At 41.0% G+C, this 18,812-nt stretch overlaps 1 protein-coding gene across 1 annotated transcript in view; it reads right to left on the bottom strand.

Annotated features, from left to right (window-relative positions):
* LOC124606259 (alpha-2B adrenergic receptor-like) overlaps nt 1-18,812 on the bottom strand; it is a 101,102-nt gene that overhangs the window by 46,972 nt on the left and 35,318 nt on the right. The gene's annotated exons all lie outside the window — the stretch shown is intronic.

The raw sequence follows: 18,812 nt of genomic DNA on the forward strand, positions 1-18,812 counted from the left end.
CAAGCCTGTCCGATCTTCCGCACGCCGGCCGGCCGCACGCAGCTGTGATTCCTACAACATTGAAACGTGCGGACACACTCATTGAAGGTGATCGGCGGATCTCAAACAAACACCTCTCTGCAGGACGGGACGTCTCAGTTGGTAGCGCTGACATACTCATCCATCAGAACACAGAGAAAACAACGAAGGACCATCTTTTTCTTGAGGCTCACCGTGACAGTTTTTTGTCGAACATCGTCAAAGGCTGTTAAACATGAGTTCATCACTTCGAACCGGAAACAAAACAGTAATTCATGGATTGCGTCACATCGCCTCTCGTCCGAAGAAAAAGTTCAAAGTCCCTCCTTCAGCCGGTGAAGGCATGGGGACGGTCTTCTTGGACTCCGAAGTGGTTACTGTGTTTGCAACCCTCCATCATTGTGCAAGGATCACCTCTGAAGTGTATTGTGCTACCATCGGGAAACTGAATAAACGACTTCAGCGATTCGTCACCATAGAAATGCAAACGAACTTCTCCTTCTCCATGACAACGCAAGGCCTCATACAAGAGTTCACAAAACTTCATTGGACTGTTCTTCCTCATCCATCCTACAGCTTGGATCTCTCACCTTCCTACTTCCCATCTGTTCGGCCAAATAAAAGATGCACTCCACTGCAAGCTTTTTTTTTTTTTTTTTTTTTTTGTGGTTTTAGGGCGCAAAACTTCTATGGTCATTAGCGCCCACTACTGCAAGCTGTACGTGGGTACGTGGATGATGAGGAGGTTATTGATGCAGACAGGAAAAAAAAAAAAAACAGAGTCTCCGACGTTGACTAGTAGAGAGGTACAACGCGAGCATACAGGCCTTCTCATTAAGGTGCCGTAAGGTGATTACGTCGAAAAGTATGGTTTTGTAGCCAAAAGAGTGGCGAATAATACAGAGTATTGCAATTCTGAACAGAAGTACCCTGTTTTCAGAAAAGCAAGTGTTGCATTACTTATTGACGACCCTTCGTATTTCTATGTGCATTAAATAGTACATTAATGTAAAATTCTAATTAATGTAACACGCTACGAGAGAGACGAGCTTCAAAATGTAGGCGATAGGCCTCTACGCGCAGTGACGGGAACAGTTACTGACCTTTTTTCTTCACAAGGGCGTATCATTTGTTGCCAGACCTCCTCCCTCTCCCCTCGTTGACTTCCACCCCTGTCAGTTTTCGCTACTGTTTTCTATACGCGCATATACAAATTTTGCACCTAAGCGACCCTCGCGGCCACCGCCTCTTGGTGCCCGAAGCGGCCGCTGTTAATTGCGATACGTCCTGTGTAGAAATCATACGGCTGTGGCACCCTCTGGCAACCCAAGCGGCGAACGACGGCTTGCGTCGCTTTCGCCTGAAACATGCCCTGTGTAGTAGTAACAAGGATGTGGAGGGAAGTGGCGAGACTGATTACTGTTGCGCTTGACTAAGGAAATGGCGCGTTTATACCAACAACTTTAGCCTGTGTATTCGGTATACAACGCAAAATATTTTCTATGTATATCGCGGACTGTGGAGATGAAATACACGACAGTAATCCCAAAAGAAAGGTCTTATATTTTTTTATAAGTACAGAACACTGTTTGTGTGGCAGTTGGTCACACTGTTGGGAAGAGTGCTTCACGCGATGTGTGTAAACATGCGCACGCCGCGCTGAGGCTCTCAGTCTTGGCTTGGCAGCCATAGAGAATGGAGGTCCCGTTGGATGTAACTGCCAAGTGCGAATTGAGCGCAGTTGTTCGGTTCGTGAACGCAAAGGACACTGCGCCAGTTGGAATCCATCGGCAATTGATGGAACTGTATGGGGAGTCGTGCATGGATGTCAAAAATGTTAGTAAGTGGTGTAGAGAGTTTGCAGCTGGTCGGACCGAAATTCACGACGAACAAAGGAGCGGGAGACCATCAATTTCTGAGGAGACAGTGTTGAAGGTGGAGCAAAGCATCTGTGAAGATAGGTGGATCACCCTGGATGATCTCTGCATGTTGGTTCCTGAGGTTTCTGGAAGCACCGCTCACAGAATTTTAACGGAAACATTGAACTAACGGAAGGTGTGCGCAAGTGGGTCCCACGCCTGCTGACTGAGGACCATATGCGGCCACGAGTTGATGCTTCCCGCGCAGTTCTTCACCGCCTTGCAGCCGAACAGCACAACTTTCTAGTCTCCAGTGTCACGGGTGACGAAACATGGGCATATCACTTTACACTTGAGACAAAGCAACAATCACGCCAGTTGGGGCATCCTTCTTCGCCAAAGCCGCGGACCTGGCGGCAAGCTGGTATGACATGGGCATACAAAAACTGCCACAGAGTCTACAAAAATGCATCAACAGAAATGGTGATTATGTCGAAAAATAGCTAAATGTTCAAGACGTAAACCATTGTAGAAATAAACAGGTCTATGTACTTATAAAAAAATAGAAGACCGTACTTTTGGGGCTACCCTCGTAGGTACACTTCCGGAAATGACTGATGTACAATAAAGAAGTTTCGGGCATACATTTGTCCAAGTGACACATTTAAGTTATTAACATTGCAACATCATAAGTTAATTTAAGCGCGAGATAATCCATTGCAAATGCGCAATAGTGGTGCATTAATAATGGTGTAACCGACAGAATCTTGAGTGCAAGCGTGTAAACGTGCATGGATTGAGTTCCACAGTTGCCGGATGTCATTTTGCGTGAGGAATTCCATGCCTGTTGAACTTGGTCTGTCAATACAGGGACAGTTAATGCCGTTTGTGGATGACGCTGGAGTTGTCGTCTGACGATATCCCATACGTGCTCGATTGTATATATGTTTGGTGGTCTAGTAGGCGAAGACAAATTATGGACACTCTGTAGAGAACGTTGTTACAACACCGGTGTGTCGGCTAGCGTTATCCTATTTACTTTATTCTCGAGTCAGAAACATACAAATTTACAGCAGCCATACACATCAGTATATATATATATATATATATATATATATATATATATATATATATATATATTGTATTGATATTACATATGCCAAGTACTTTGCAACACCAAGGCGCTTGGAGTGGCTTGCAAGAGATCAATCTTCGTGCAGGATGTAGGGCAAAAAAGGCACTGGAGCATGTGGCTTGTGGTTTGTTCTTGTCCACAATCACAGGACGTATCTTCTGTTATGAAGCCCCATCTCTTCAGGTTGTCTCTGGATCGTCCAACTCCTGATCGTAATCTGTTTAAAGATTTCCACACCAGCCAGCTCTCGTTGTGTCCAGGTGGTAGTTCTTCAGCTTCTGGCGTCTGAAGGTGAGGCGTCGACGTCTTCCATAACTCCAGCCTTGCCTCCTCTGGTGAAATGGTGAGCTTCTCGGATGTTCTCAGGAAGCTCTTTCGCGATCTCAGCCGTTGCTGTGGTGGATTATGTCCGTGTAGTGGGTGCGCACTGTCCTGTTCCACTTTCAGTCTCTCCTTGTTGGCAGCCACTGTTCTGCGTACCCATGGTGGCGCTATTGCACCCAGGCAGTGTAGCTTATTAGTTGGGGTAGGTCTTAAACAACCTGTGGTCAACCTGCAGGTTTCGTTGGGAGCAATGTCTACTTGTCTGGCATGAGATGACCCTTACCAGACTGGAGAAGCATATTCAGCAGTAGAAAAGCACAGTGCCATTGCAGAACAGCGAATAATTTGTGGATGTGATCCCCACTGTGTCCCCACTAGTTTACGAATTAGGTTGTTTCGAGAGGAAATTTTCATTTTGGTGTTCTTGCAGTGAGTTTTGAATGTCAGAGCTCTATCGAGAGTGATTCCCAAGTATTTAGGTGCGTGATGATGCTGGAGTTGGATGCCTGACCATGTAATATGTAGCTCACGATTAGCTTCCCTGTTCCTTAAATGAAACGTCGAATAGATGTGCAGAACTATAGACCTATATCTCTATCAGTTGTAGAATTTTGGAACACGTATTATGTTCGAGTATAATGACTTTTCAGGAGACTAGAAATCCACTCTGTAGGAATCAGCATGGGTTTCGAAAAAGACGATCGTGTGAAACCCAGCTCGCGCTATTCGTCCACGAGACTCAGACACGGGTTCACAGGTAGATGCCGTGTTTCTTGACTTCCGCAAGGCGTTCGATACAATTTCCCACAGTCGTTTAATGAACAAAGTAAGAGCATATGGACTATCAGACCCATTGTGTGATTCGATTGAAGAGTTCCTAGATGACAGAACGCAGCATGTCATTCTCAATGGAGAGAAGTGTTCCGAAGTGAGAGTGATTTCAGGTGTGCCGCAGGGAAGTGTAATAGGACCTTTACTATTCACAATATACATAAATGACATTGTGGATGACATCGGAAGTTCACTGAGGCTTTTTGCGGATGATGCTGTGGTATATCGAGAGGTTGTAACAATGGAAAATTTACTGAAATGCAGGAGTATCTGCAGCGAATTGACGCATGGTGCAGGGAATGGCAATTGAATCTCAATGTAGACAAGTGTAATGTGCTGCGAATACATAGACAGAAAGATCCCTTATCATTTAGCTACAATATAGCAGGTCAGCAACTGGAAGCAGTTAATTCCATAAATTATCTGGGAGTACGCATTAGGAGTGATTTAAAATGGAATGATCATTTAAAGTTGATCGTCGGTAAAGCAGATGCCAGACTGAGATTCATTGGAAGAATCCTAAGGAAATGCAATCCGAAAACAAAGGAAGTAGGTTACAGTACGCTTGTTCGCCCACTGCTTGAATACTGCTCAGCGGATAGGGTAGACAGAAGAGATAGAGAAGATCTAACGGAGAGCAGCGCACTTCGTTACAGGATCATTTAGTAATCGCGAAAGCGTTACGGAGATGATAGATAAACTCCAGTGGAAGACTCTGCAGGAGAGACGCTCAGTAGCTCGGTACGGGCTTTTGTTGAAGATTTGAGAACATAGCTTCACCGAGGAGTCAAGCAGTATATTGCTCCCTCCTACGTACATCTCGCGAAGAGACCATGAGGATAAAATCAGAGAGATTAGAGCCCACACAGAGGCATACCGACAACCTTCTTTCCACGAACAATACGAGACTGGAATAGAAGGGAGAACCGATAGAGGTACTCAAGGTACCCTTCGCCACACGCCGTCAGGTGGCTGGCGGAGTGTGGATGTAGATGTAGAAAGGCACTCATTCGAAGGGTTTGGTCTGAGTTGGTTCCGATTGTAGTAGCTTGACAGTGTTCTAAGTGCTGTTGTCAGGTTTCTTTCCAATCTTTCAAAGCAGGAGCTGTTCACGAATAGCAGCACAACAGGTGCAATCTCGAGATTGACGTAGAAAGTTGCTGCCGTGATGCGTGTTATAACCACGACAGTGCTCCTCCAACGAAATCGCACCCCAGACTATAGCTCCAGGCGTAGGTCCGGTGTGTCCAGCACGCAGACAGGTCCACTGCAGGCCTTCAACTGGCCTCCTTGCAATCAACTCGAAGCCATTACTGGCACCGAGGCGGAACCAACTCAACGGACCTGCCTTCCAGTGAACTATCAATTGACACAACTAAAATCGTAAATGGTGGTGGTGGAGTTGATGTAATGCACGCTACAGGGCAACTGGTTCGGAGTTGTGCTTGAAGTAACCGATTTGTAATGGTTCGTTGTCACTGTATGCCAACTGCTGCTCAAATTGCTGCTGCAGGTGCAGCACTATAGACCAGATCCATACGATGAATATGATGATAGCCCGCATCTCGTGGTCGTGCGGTAGCGTTCTCGCTTCCCACGCCCGGGTTCCCGGGTTCGATTCCCGGCGGGGTCAGGGATTTTCTCTGCCTCGTGATGGCTGGGTGTTGTGTGCTGTCCTTAGGTTAGTTAGGTTTAAGTAGTTCTAAGTTCTAGGGGACTTATGACCACAGCAGTTGAGTCCCATAGTGCTCAGAGCCATTTGAACCATTTGAACCAATATGATGGTATTCCGTCTCTGTCGTCCCACGTCACTGTCCGGAGCCAGGTCTTCTTGCGACCGTACATTCTTCTGATCACTGTGGCTATATTCCTGCCAAGTCGTTCTGCAATATCGCAGAAGGAACATCCAGTTTCTCGTAGCCCTGTTACACGACCTCGTTGAAACTCAGTGAGTTGTTGACGTCCTTGTCGTCTGAAGGGTATTGTTGACTAACATCGACTCACCAACTAACTATCGCTCACGACCGATACTGTGTGTATTTTAAGGCAAGTCAGATTTTAATCAACACAATAGCACTACTAGCGTCACTCTTATGTGACTGGCGGTAATTCTGACTCGATATCATCTTATATATGTAGAAACAGGCCTACCAGTCTCCGTTTACGTCGCATAACGTGTTCCACGTGTTGCGAATTTTTCCCATCAATGTATATAGAAGTGTTTCATGTTGTGCGCTACCATCTCACAAAATAATTGGAAAATTTCAGTGTTTTGACAGTGTAGTAATGTGTTTTAGGTGCATAGAGCGGACTGTGAACCTGCTGGAGGTATAAACAAAGCGATTCCCGTTACAAGCTATATTAACGTGAAACCTACAAAATTGGAATTGTAAAGAGACAAGTTAACCAAACTGACTGCTTTTGACACACAGGACGGACTGTGAAGTTAAAGTACAAGTATGCTTGATAAAAAAGTTTCATGAGCATCGTACCATTTGATAATGTGCAAATTTTACCGGAGAAACCAATGTTACATTATAACGCTGTACGATACTCAGAAAACTTTTGTCAATTGACTCTGGGCGCGGAAGCCTGCACAATTATACAAATACGTTCCTTGTCATGGGCTAATATGTCGGAAAGTGCTCCAAAAACTACGATGTTCGCACAGTCGAGTTATATGTTTACAATGTGGACTGTTTTCGACATTTAGTAAGTGCCCTGAACAATAAATACACATAACCGACTAAAGGTATATCAACTAACGAGGAGGCTGTAAACAACTCGTTTATTACTGACTCGCATTAGAAATCGTAATTTTCAAGAGATCAGTAACAACAGCAATTCTGAATAACGATTACACTTCTAGTTTATGGGCCGCCATCAAAACAAAAAGACGTATGTAATAAACGTATCATATTTTTACTGAAATTACTTTTACGAATTGTTACCTCATTTATGCAACTCAAATCTCTGGCACTTCAAATCATGCTTTCTGTAATTTAAAAAAATTAAACAAAAACTAATTTCTTTTATTAAATAATTTTTCGTGGCAAAACAATATATATTAACAAACACTTTCTCTACTGGCATTTCTTTCATTCCTGTAGCATTTGTGTGTGCTATACATTTACCTGCAGTGATATAAAATTTTTCATTTTGTTCATTTTCATTACAAATAAATGTGAATTTTGAGTATTTGTGAGCGTTATTCCATCTTTTGTACATTTAATCAATTTGCATGTAGAATTATGTGGTTTTGTGCACTTTGCTAGTAAAAAGTGGCCGTCGTTTAGCGTCCACCGTTCAGCCAGTAGCCTACGACCGGTCAGGAAAGAGAAGGTGGATTTTCATTGGTGAAAACTGAAACCCAAGTGAAACACTTGTATCTTATAGATGCGTGTTGGCGGGAGTTTGTTTACATTTCAGAACTCATCATAGTATGGTATTCCATAATCATGATTAGACCTTACCTGTTTCAGAGATCGTAACTATTTCTGTCGTGTTTCAGTCTTGCTTTCGTTATCAAGCGTAATGTTATAACTGCCTCTCCGGTCCTCTTATCTTTCCGAAAGGGAGACTGCTCTTCTAACAGACCCTCAACTTTCTTACCCAACTTCGTTATACCGTTCTTGTTGTCAACATGGATGATTGAGTTGTTAAGTTAATTTTGCCATACTTCTCACACTGATTTGTTCTGTTACCTCCGGGAGTGTGTGGATAACTTTTCTCCGACTGATGCCGTATTTCCAATCTTAAAGACCTTAAATAGTAACCTGAAACGACAATAGACTTTCAAATTAACTGACGACGAAGGAGAAGAAAAATAATAGGGAATTAGGTATCTCAAACTTTTGTCTTACATGATAGGTTAGAAATAAAACGTCGTGAAAATGACGATACACATATTGTTTTTCTTTATTTTATTGATCCTTTTACTTTCTTAATTTAGAGAGCCAATAGTTGGAAAAGTTTATCATGTATGTTGTTCAGTTTTATGAGAATGACTAATCTTAATATATTTAGTGGAAATAATACTGTTTGTAATTATTTTTAAGCAGGGTTATAAATATGAAGATTCTCAAGAAGCCTGTTGAAAACAGGTAGATCACATGTTGGCGGGATAAATACGGTACGCCATTTTGTATCAGTCCAGATGAGCATCTGAATATATAAACAATGAGTTATTTCCACCTGTTAATGCATACTATCTTGTATCTGTTTGTAAGGGTAGCTAGCGTTGGTACTCTTTCTTGAGGTACATCGAGAGCTGTCAGTAATTTCGCTCTTGGGTGTTTCTCCCCCTTTATTTGCACATCAACTGTTGAAACCAACCGTATTTTAGCCACTAACGAGGAAGCACGTATTTTGTTTGGCAGGTGGCGAAGAAACGTTGCTACCATGACGTACTCAATGGCGGGGAGGAGAGGGGACTGAATGGCAGCTGCTCCTCCAAAAAAATTGTTTTCACAAACCCAACTCCAGTCTTTCCCTCTACGTAGGTGGACGTATCAGTTTTCAGTCTGAATAAAGGCGGGATATGTTATGATTAATGAGTAGTAGCAAGATTACTCAGAATAGAGACGCTAAAATCTCAGAACTACTTCATCATTCACTGTGAAAATTATGTAAGTTGGTGCGCCTCTCACCCCCTCCTCAACCCACACATATAACAAACTTTCTGTATATGCTCTTGATTACACCAACAATCAGAAATTGTGTTATGTACTCATCAACGAAAATAACGTGGAATTTTGTTTTGTACGATCAGTTTTTCTATAATACAAGGCGATTCTTGAAGAGGGAAAGCTTGCTTTGTATATTAAAAACGCTCGTAAATCTACAAATAGTAGCTACCAGTAATATAACTGGGTAGTGGAGCATATCTGCCTTGCTTCCTTTCTAAAAATCCGGATCACCCAATATGGATTTTAATCACTTTTTACGCTTCATTATTTCGCTAACTTGCGATTAACTGGAATTATACTAGGCGTTAGACCCTTTACTGAGGTGTTATGTAATGTGAATGAAATCAGTTTCGTCCTATGTTAAATCGCAACCTTAGGAAGCTGTTCCAGCTATTATCACCTGCGGGAGACTTCTGACTACCGTCATTGACGCGATGTACGTACTTCGAGGACGAAGGAGCGTTACACAGCACTAAGAGACGCGTCAAAACTATGCACTTGCAAACAAGCGGTCTCTGGCTACACTCGGCGGGTCTGATCCACCGCAGGAATGTAGTCTTGGACTGAAATGAAACGAGGGTGATAGGCAGTTAAGACACGGAGGGAAAAGTAACTTTTCAGATGTGATGCTACGAGAAAATGAGGAAGATTAGATGGGTAAATCGGATAACTAGTGAGGATGTACTGAATCGAATTAGGAAGAAAGAAATGGTAACACAATTTGACTAAAACAAGCGATTAGTTGATAGTATGCATCCTGAGGCATCATGGGATCGGTAGTTTGGTGATGGATATAGGTGTGGGGTAAAAATTGCAAAGGGAGACCAAGGCTTGACTAGACTAAGCAGGTTGGCTTAGTTGTGTAGAGACTGACAGACTGTAGTGGAGAGCAGCATGAAACTAGTCTACAGGCTGAAGCAAACATCAGCAAAGATGGCTAATTTTTGAGTGTCACTATAAAAGGAAATGCTCTCGCTCACTGACTGACCAGTCATCGCCCAGCCGAAATCGCTAGGATAGAAACTTAAACTTGAAGTTTGGAGAAAGTGTTGAACTTACACTGCAGGCATCTTTTAATAAGGGATTTTTCGGAGCTCCGCCGCTAAGTGGGTGAAATAGGGGATGAGATGATTTTTGAATACATGTCGATATTAACTCAGTTTTGAAGCGAAACTACGAAAATTGATATTTGGTGTTTCGGTCAGAAATAAATAAAACTACGTGTTTCAAAAAGGGGTGGAATAATGGGTGAAATTTTGTAATTGAAAATAAATCATTGTTAAAGAACTAGTAAAATAGTTTTAAAACAATATTTTTGAAGATGGGTATTTGACTACATAGTTAGAAATAAAACATACTTGTTTCAGTGTTTTTTTTTGGTAATTCGGCTCCTAAGGGTACATAACGCGGCCTTACTGATTCACTGACCCACATAGCCTAGTGCAAGACGCTAAGAAGATAAATTCGAAATTTGGGGAGGGAATAGATCTTATACTGCAGGTGTCGTTGAACAAGAGATTTTTCGAAATTTTGCCCCTAAAGAGGTTAAGTAGTGGATCAAAGGTCTTATGAAAATATGTTTGTATTAAGAGTAATGGAAACTTGAACTTTGGCGAGGGTGTTGGTCTTGTAAAGTGGGAATCGTTTAAGAAGGGATTTTTCAAAACCCCATACATAATGGTATGAAATGAGTGAAATTTTTATAAAAAATATATTGCTATTAAGGTTACTTTGAAGCTATCAATACGGAAACTGATGTTTGTTTTTACAGTGTTTGCACAGCGTATTGATTTACAACAACACAATTCAATTAATGAAAATAAATTGTGTTGGCCAAACAGTGAACGCGTGGAGGAGCGGGCGTTAAGCTTGTTTCCTGTAAAGTATAAAACAAAATATGCATTATTACTGCAAATTTCCTTTACTTTACGTCAATGGTGGCTAATTTTTTGTCGTCAAACTACCGGTTTCGGTCTATAATGACCATCTTCAGGTCTCTTTTATTATTATTTTTGTGTTAATGTGTACACAAATTGCATGGTAATGTGTATTTCAGTCAAAAGAAAACACATTTCTCTTTGTTTGCCTATATCTCGTTTTGCTGAATTATCTGCCTCCCAGGTAAAACCTAAGCCCTCCCGTGTATTAATTAATCAAAAGTCAGTGAGTCACCTCATGGCCAAAGGTAGAAGCTACACGATATATGCAAGATGATTAGATGCGAATCTCGGAAAGGCAAGTTTTGAAGTGCCGTTTCTAATATGTTGGTCGGAGAAAGAGGCACCAAATCGAAGGAGACAAAGAGAACCCACGTAATCAAGGGAAATGCTTTTTCATGTTATGGATACGACCAATGTCTTGTGTCCTTTAGTATTTGGCACATCAGTGGCCATACAAGACGAACAATGGGACACTTACGTATAAGAAAAGGCACCACTGAACGCTAATAAGGATATCTGAAAAAGGAAATTACCTTAAAATTAAATTTATCCCGTAAATCATTCTTGAGAATTGCCTCTCTGCAATTAAAGAATCAATTTTGTGAGCGGAATAAATTTTACCGTCCCTTCCTAGCAGGAGTCAGCTCGGCGTCAGCGGTTTTGCAACAACTCGGCGAAAGTCGGAGCCGCCGTGAGAGGGACATCCGTTAGGAAGAATGCTGAATTCGCTCTGCACTGATGTAATTATGGAACTTGTTGCTTAAAAAAAATTAATGGGGCAGTTAATTCACCTCGTCTGTGAAGGAGGGTGTTTCAACATTTTATGGCCTACGTATGGGGCGTTCTTAATCGCCACCACTAAAAAGTGACGACAAGAGGGAAAATTCATCTACCTTTTTCAACAGCTCCTATGATTAGCAATAGCATCAAGACAGCGGAAGGCCGACGAACGTTTCTTTTGTCAGCAACACAAAGTCACCATATTTTTACCATCCAGCCTATGTTCCCTCTAGAGACGCGACGAATTTAGTACAACAGTGATTAACAGATGGGATTGGTAGTTGAGTGAATCACGATCCAAATCCATCTCTTGACGTAATTTCCCAAGGAAAATCTTGTTGTAAATTCCAGTTCCAGCGAGCCTCAATCGCCGGAAAGATGTGAGATCCCTGGTACGTGGACGCGGCAGGTGCTTAGAAAGACTGTGTGGTAGGGCATAGAAACTGCACAACTCATAATAATGGTCACTCGTTAGACAAATAGATTTTCAGCCACGTCAGTTATCTCTGTCCAGCAAAACGTGTCGTTTTAACTTCAGTATTGACATGATGCAAACCTTCTTCCTTCTCGAGCTGCTGTAGGACTAACAACTTTGGAAAGAGTGTTTCGAATGAAACTTGCAGTAACTGCCGAAGAGTTCGCTGACGGGAATTAACTCATAAAGTGACGAAGAGCTCCAGGTCAGGATATTTTTACAGAATAAAAGTGGCGCTATTTTCCACTTCGAGGAATGAAATGTAAGTGAAAATATCCCACGTACCGAAACTGTGAGACCCACGTTTCGAACACCTAGATACTTTTAACAGAAGCTCAGACGCTCTGCGACGGTTTTGAATGACGTTTTCCCTATCTCTGCCATAGGGAAGAGGATTATGGATGCCCTCAATAGGTAAAGAGCGCACTACATGCAGGAGGCGACTGTACTAGCGTAGCGGAGTACGTGTGGCACGCATATGTGAATTTTTGAAGATAAGAGAAATCCCGCTACACACACGACAATACGTTCTGATTGCAGACAGGAAGGAATATTATCTCCATTAATTAAAGAGAATAACATTCGCCGTGGCAGGCTGGAGAAAGAAAATGTATTTTTTAACTGCACGTGTGTCTGTGGGAGAGTCCCGTAACTACTTGCTCTTATGAACGTCAGGAATACTTCCACAGTATTTGTACGTGCACGGAAGTGCACAGTACCAGCATGTTCGAAAAATACACATTGAATGGAATTCTCAAACAAATGAAAATATATTGAGGTGTTGAAATGCTGGTAAAATAGAGTGAGCGTCCAATTTGTCGCGTTAGCTCTTTTATTATAGTCGCTCAAAGACGTAATATTGTTTGCAATGTTCCAAAAAGCGGCACGCGAAAATGCGATTTTTTAGCGAGTCATATCGCTGGTTATGTTGATCAGAAAGAAAAGGAATCAAGTGTTTTGGACAACCCCTGACCGAATGACCATTTGTATACCTATCGGAAGAAGGACCATGCTATATCTTACTGGACAGGGTCAAAATTTAAACATTATACATTTCCTCCAATAGGCAAATTGAGCAAATCGTTTGGTTCTTCTGCATTAGGTGTGGTTTAGGGTCGACCTGCGGCGGCTAACAAAAGCACCAATTAGTTATTGGTGGCCCTAGAAAGGCACGAAAACCCATGATTTTTGAGTACTTAAGTACCAATTATGGGGATGGCCACTTTAATTCCTACTCATGTCAGGTCGTTAAAAATTTTACAGTATGGTCTCAAAATGCTATTATCGGGGAACTTCGGAAATTTTTTTAAATGTCATTATCCGTTACCAAAATCCAGACGTTCAAAATTACCGTACTTACGCAAGAAAATAAAAGAAAGAAAAAACGGTTTTAGCCATTTTTGCACCGTGGGCCGCAATTGTCTAAATAACTAACAACATCAAATAGCTGAAATTTTAGCTGTACATTCTGTCGACGCTAATCTTGAGATGCCATTTTCTCGTTTTAAAAAAAATATATACATAATCAAGATACAATGAAAAGCCATGATTTTGGTACTAAGGTACCAATTGTGGGGATAGCCACTTCTATAATACTTATTATGCGATATCATCGAAATTTTTACTATATGCTCTTAAGATGATGTTCTCGGGGAACCTTGAAACTTTTTTCGTTATCATTACCCGTTACCAAGATTCAGAAGTCCACTTATTTCTAGGGTTCTGACGTCACTAAACTATGTTGTTAGTATTTTTTCACCGATAAAACCTTATGACGCACTGTCTCTGTATAATGGCCACTTCAAGCCTATACAGATATGCCCAAAGTGATACTCTAGTGACAAAAAATGGTCTTAATTTGCCTGAAAGAACTAAAAATAACTGCCAAAAATTACGTAAAAATGGAAAGACTGAAAATTCAGTAAAATATTTCTAATAACATTTCCACTCTTTTAAGTTTCAAATCACAAGCAGGGTATTTTTAATGAACTGCGATCGATGATCAAAGTATCCACAAAAATGTAAGGCAAACGATTTTCTGTTAGCCTTCGTAATGCCTTACTTATTTGTTGTTGATTATGTGTCAAAGTTTATAGTGTGTCCAAGTGTATAAATAAAGTGTCAAAAATTTACTAACGTACAGAATTCGTTTTATATAAGTTGCACAACCCCCTGTAGCAGGGAAAAGAAGGCAACTAGTGCGAAAATTCTCCCTTGGGAGCACAAGAAAGGTAATTAAGTTTCTTTTTAAAACACTCCGGCAGAAAATTTGGGAACCAGTTGCCTAAATCCCTACCCACCTTTCACACAAAATTCTGTCATTTTTTTGGTGCGAAAGACCAACAGAGAGTCAGTGACGATAGAAGAGGGAGGAGACAGTGCCGTTGGGAGAGAAAGAGACAGGTGACAATGAAGGTGAGAGATAGAAACCGACAGTGGAAGAAAAACAAAGATGAATAAAGACAATAGCATTGAGAGTCAGAGAGAAGATACTGAAGATGAGTAAGAGACAGTGACAGTAAAAGAGAAAGAGAGATGGATGGAGACAGAAGCAGTGGAAGCAAAGTGGAGGGGAAACAGTGGAAACGAAAAATACAGATGAGTGGAGACCATACATAGGCTCCAAGACTTAGAGCGTCTGGCTCCTCCCAAACCGGCGAACTTTAACGAGTAGGTACAGGAGAGGGCACTTTTTGGACCTAAATTTTATAGTATAGGGGGATCTCCTAGAATTTTTGAGCTGATGAGTTATGGTGGCGACAGTGGCAATGGGAAAGTACCACAAACGTATACAGTGTAAGCGAGAAAGCAGACAATGGCAGTGCGATATATTATAAATCAATAGGAGAAAAGAAGAGGGCAATGAGACAGGGGACCCAAATAGAGAGTGGCAGTGAAAGGGAGATGCTGAGTATGAAAGCTTGACTACAAAATGATACTGGGTAAAAGGATTCAGAATGTTTTGTGTTAAAAAATTCGAATATGTTCGCATGCCAAAATTTTGGTTGAGAAACGTGGAATGAGGATTGAAGCAACTGGTCTCTAACTTTTCTGTCCTTTAAAAAGGGAAATATTTGCTTTCCTTATACCGTTGATTCTACCAAACGGTAAATAAAAAACTTTCTGTTCATCTTAGTGCTCCATTTTCGTCTTAGTGCACTTGGAGTCTCATTGCTGTTTAAAAACGCTGTACTGCAGCATTGGAACTCAATACGACAACTTACAACGAGATAGCGAGAAGAAGAAGATTCTGCTTTCTTTTAAGTTATTTGATTTAGTAATTTTAAAGGGTTTTTGAAACAGAAATATTCTGAGAAAAAGTTTCATGTGTAGTAGCCAATGATACGGGAGCAGATTAGGTGCAACCGTCTTGAAATAAATGTGCGGAATTTCCTAAGGTGACGGGGGCTGACTGTCGGAAGCATCTACCAAACCATTCGAATTCTAAGAAAGCTCTTTCACGGAACAGTCAATGAAACTATCAAATTGATTTACAAAACCTGATTGTATTGTTTCGGCGCTTCAAAGCGGATTAAATACTATTTGAGCAATAATGTTGCATCGTATGTAAAAAAAAAAAAATGCCGTAAATTTTGAGGTTCGATAGTGAACGAAAAGGTGAACCTTGCTGAAGTTGTGAGGAGCAGTTTAACTGCGTGTACGTGAAATGTTCTGTTGAAGGAATGTTCAGTAGACATAATAAAGTCAGAAGCGATAGTCCGAACCAAACACAAAAGAAATTAGGAGTGGATTAACCTAAAATCAAAGCATATAGCATCCAGTCGACAGCAGGAAGTTCGTCTTACTAATTATCAGATTGCATAGTATTCATATAACGGGCAAATCGAACATGACAACAGCATCTGGATTCTGCAATAAAAGATATTTGGTTGAGCAGTGTACCAGGAAGGAGTCAATACTTAGTGAAGTATTGGATCATATGCGCCACAAGTACAAATCACAACCACGGTATTTGCTATCTGCGCAACGATCAGCTCTCTTCGTTCAGAGATGAAGATTTTCTCTATCTCTATTCAGTAAACTGCCTAATCACCAGTTGGATGATCTACTTGATAGTCTCTCAAGATTGTTTTTGCAAAATTCACCCGTGATGCGGTCAGATGTCTATAAGGTTTCATTTTTGCTGTTAAGTTAATCAATTAAAACACCATACTGACTCATTTAATAAATGAGTAAATCGGTTGGGACAATTGGTACGCAAGTTATGAGCGGCACCTCCTGCTGCTAGAACTGCGAGGACAGTAGCTTTCACGACACTACTTCGCGTCGTTTATATTTCAAGCGGTTAGGATTGCAATGTTCAGTGGTAGTATTCTAATCATATGGTGATAAGCCATACATAACCTTTCCTGTTGAAACAGACAGTATCCTTTTGATTGTTCATTAGAGTATCATGAAAATATTGACGTAAATCAGGTAAGCACTTTTCGGGAATTTTGCTAACAACTCTCCCATTTTGTATATATATATATATATATATATATATATATATATATATATATATATATATATATATATATATATATATACGAAGCTTATAGTAGTTCAAATGTTTATTAGAACAGCGTCTAACATTTGGAAGTAAATCACTCAAGAACTTCTCGAGATTTTTTGTAATAACGCTTCCATTTTATGTGGTGTATATGTACTTGCAGTATATAAAATGTACATTAAAATATGTTGCCTACGTCCGTCCCAACATTTATTGGAGTGTCGTATAAATAATTCGAGGTAAATAGGTCAAAAACTGTTCGGGACTTCTGCTGAAATATTTTCTCTATACGTATATTATTATATACAAAGTTATCAACATATATTGCAAAATATGACATGTCCGTCCGAACCTTTGTAAGAGGACTTGTAAAAATTTGAAATAAATCCTTCTAGAACTTTTCGATGTTTTTGTCGACAAAGTTTTCTTAACACTATATAAATATACATACCACACACATTAAAAAATTGTAGTCTATGTCCGTCTGAACGTTTAATGGAGTATCGTGTAAAAATCAGACGTTAATCGGCCAAGAACTTTTCAGAAGTTTTGAAAACAATGTGAAAAATGTCTTCGGACAGTAGTATACGTCTTAAAAATGTATTTGTGTAATACATATATATTTTTTTAAATGTACCCTATCTCTATCCGAAGGTTTATTAGAGTATTGCCCAAAAATTTTGAAGTAACTCGCTCAAGTACTTTAGGAGATTTTTGGTAACCACAGTAACTAACAACTTGTCTTTATGTGGTAGCATACTTCTAAATTTGAGATTATCCTTTGCAAGAATTGTCATGGATGTCATGTGTTGCCTGATGACATCTGAAGAACAACACTACCTGTCTCGTTAGAACATCAACAGATAAATTTCCTATGTAGTATTACCGGAAATATAAAGGTGTGCACCGCGCGACCGCTACGGTCGCAGCTTCGAATCCTGCCTCGGGCATGGATGTGTGTGATGTCCTTAGGTTAGTTAGGTTTAAGTAGTTCTAAGGTCTAGGGGACTGATGATCGCAGGTGTTAAGTCCCATAGTGCTCAGAGCCATTTTTTTTTTATAAAGGTGTGCAAATATTAAGGACAAAAATTACTTTTTATGAAGTGCGATTGGTAAGAAATATAACTCAAGGAAGCTTGGAAAATGCATAGATTTTAACTACTATACTACAGTACAGAAAGTAATTAAAGGAAACGCATGATGAGACGAAAAGAAATGACATTTATATTCAATGACCGCGAGTTGTGATGGTCCCAGGAACATTACTAAAGGTGATATGTGTTTCTTAATACGGTGCGTGATCGCCCCAGACAGCAACGCATGCACTGCAACGTGCTCTCTTTCTGGGCACAAGGTTGAGATAAGTTGATGTGGTTGGGCAGCGATTCCTTTACCAGCGCCGGATGATCGTTGGTACGTAAGGACATGTTGCAATACGTCACCCCAACGCATCCCACACATCCCAGACGGGATATAACTCGGGGAAACGAGCAGGTCCGAATATCCTCTGGCTGCTAGAGCCCGTCCGCCTGCGCTGTTGTATGCGGTCGCGGAATGTCATCCACACAAATGAAGAAAGGGTGGACGCAAGCCTGGAGAGACACACTTGGGGAAGAAATTCAATGTCACAATAACATTGACCGGTGAGTGTAGCGTGTTCAGAGATTTGGGTGTCTTGGATGTTAGTGCGCTCGTGCAACATTATGCCTCCCAACACCGTAATACCTTAACCACAAAAACTATCATGCTCGATGTGGTAGTGGATGCAGTGTGTATCTTTATACGGCGAGAGGTGAGAAAACGTTGATTTCTATCAGCAGACCCCTGGTTTTACCGGCACTATTTATGGGTATTATTATATTCCTTATCAGAGCATCTTTTCCAAGAAATACGAAATACTTTCTTTAATAGTTCTTAGCAACACTCACTGTATTTTCTTCTTACCCTTTCATTCCTGATTTGAAATTTCTGCATTCCTATTTGCATCCCAGGAGCTGACGTTTCACGGCATCTCATAATGCTGTATTTTCCTAGTCTTCTTCTGTTCATATTATGATACCTGCATCTTCGTGTGCGTCCTCTAGTCCTTTCACTCGCAATTATTTTTTCAGCTTGTCCGCAACTCGTGGCCTAGTGGCTAACGTTGCTGCCTCGGGATCACGGGGTCCCGGGTTCGACAGCCGGCCGGGTTGGGGATTTTCTCTGCCCGGGGACTGGGTGTTTGTGTTATCGTCCTCCTCATCATCATT

This window comes from Schistocerca americana, chromosome 3 (genome assembly GCF_021461395.2).
Source record: "Schistocerca americana isolate TAMUIC-IGC-003095 chromosome 3, iqSchAmer2.1, whole genome shotgun sequence".
In the NCBI taxonomy this organism is placed as follows: domain Eukaryota; kingdom Metazoa; phylum Arthropoda; class Insecta; order Orthoptera; family Acrididae; genus Schistocerca; species Schistocerca americana.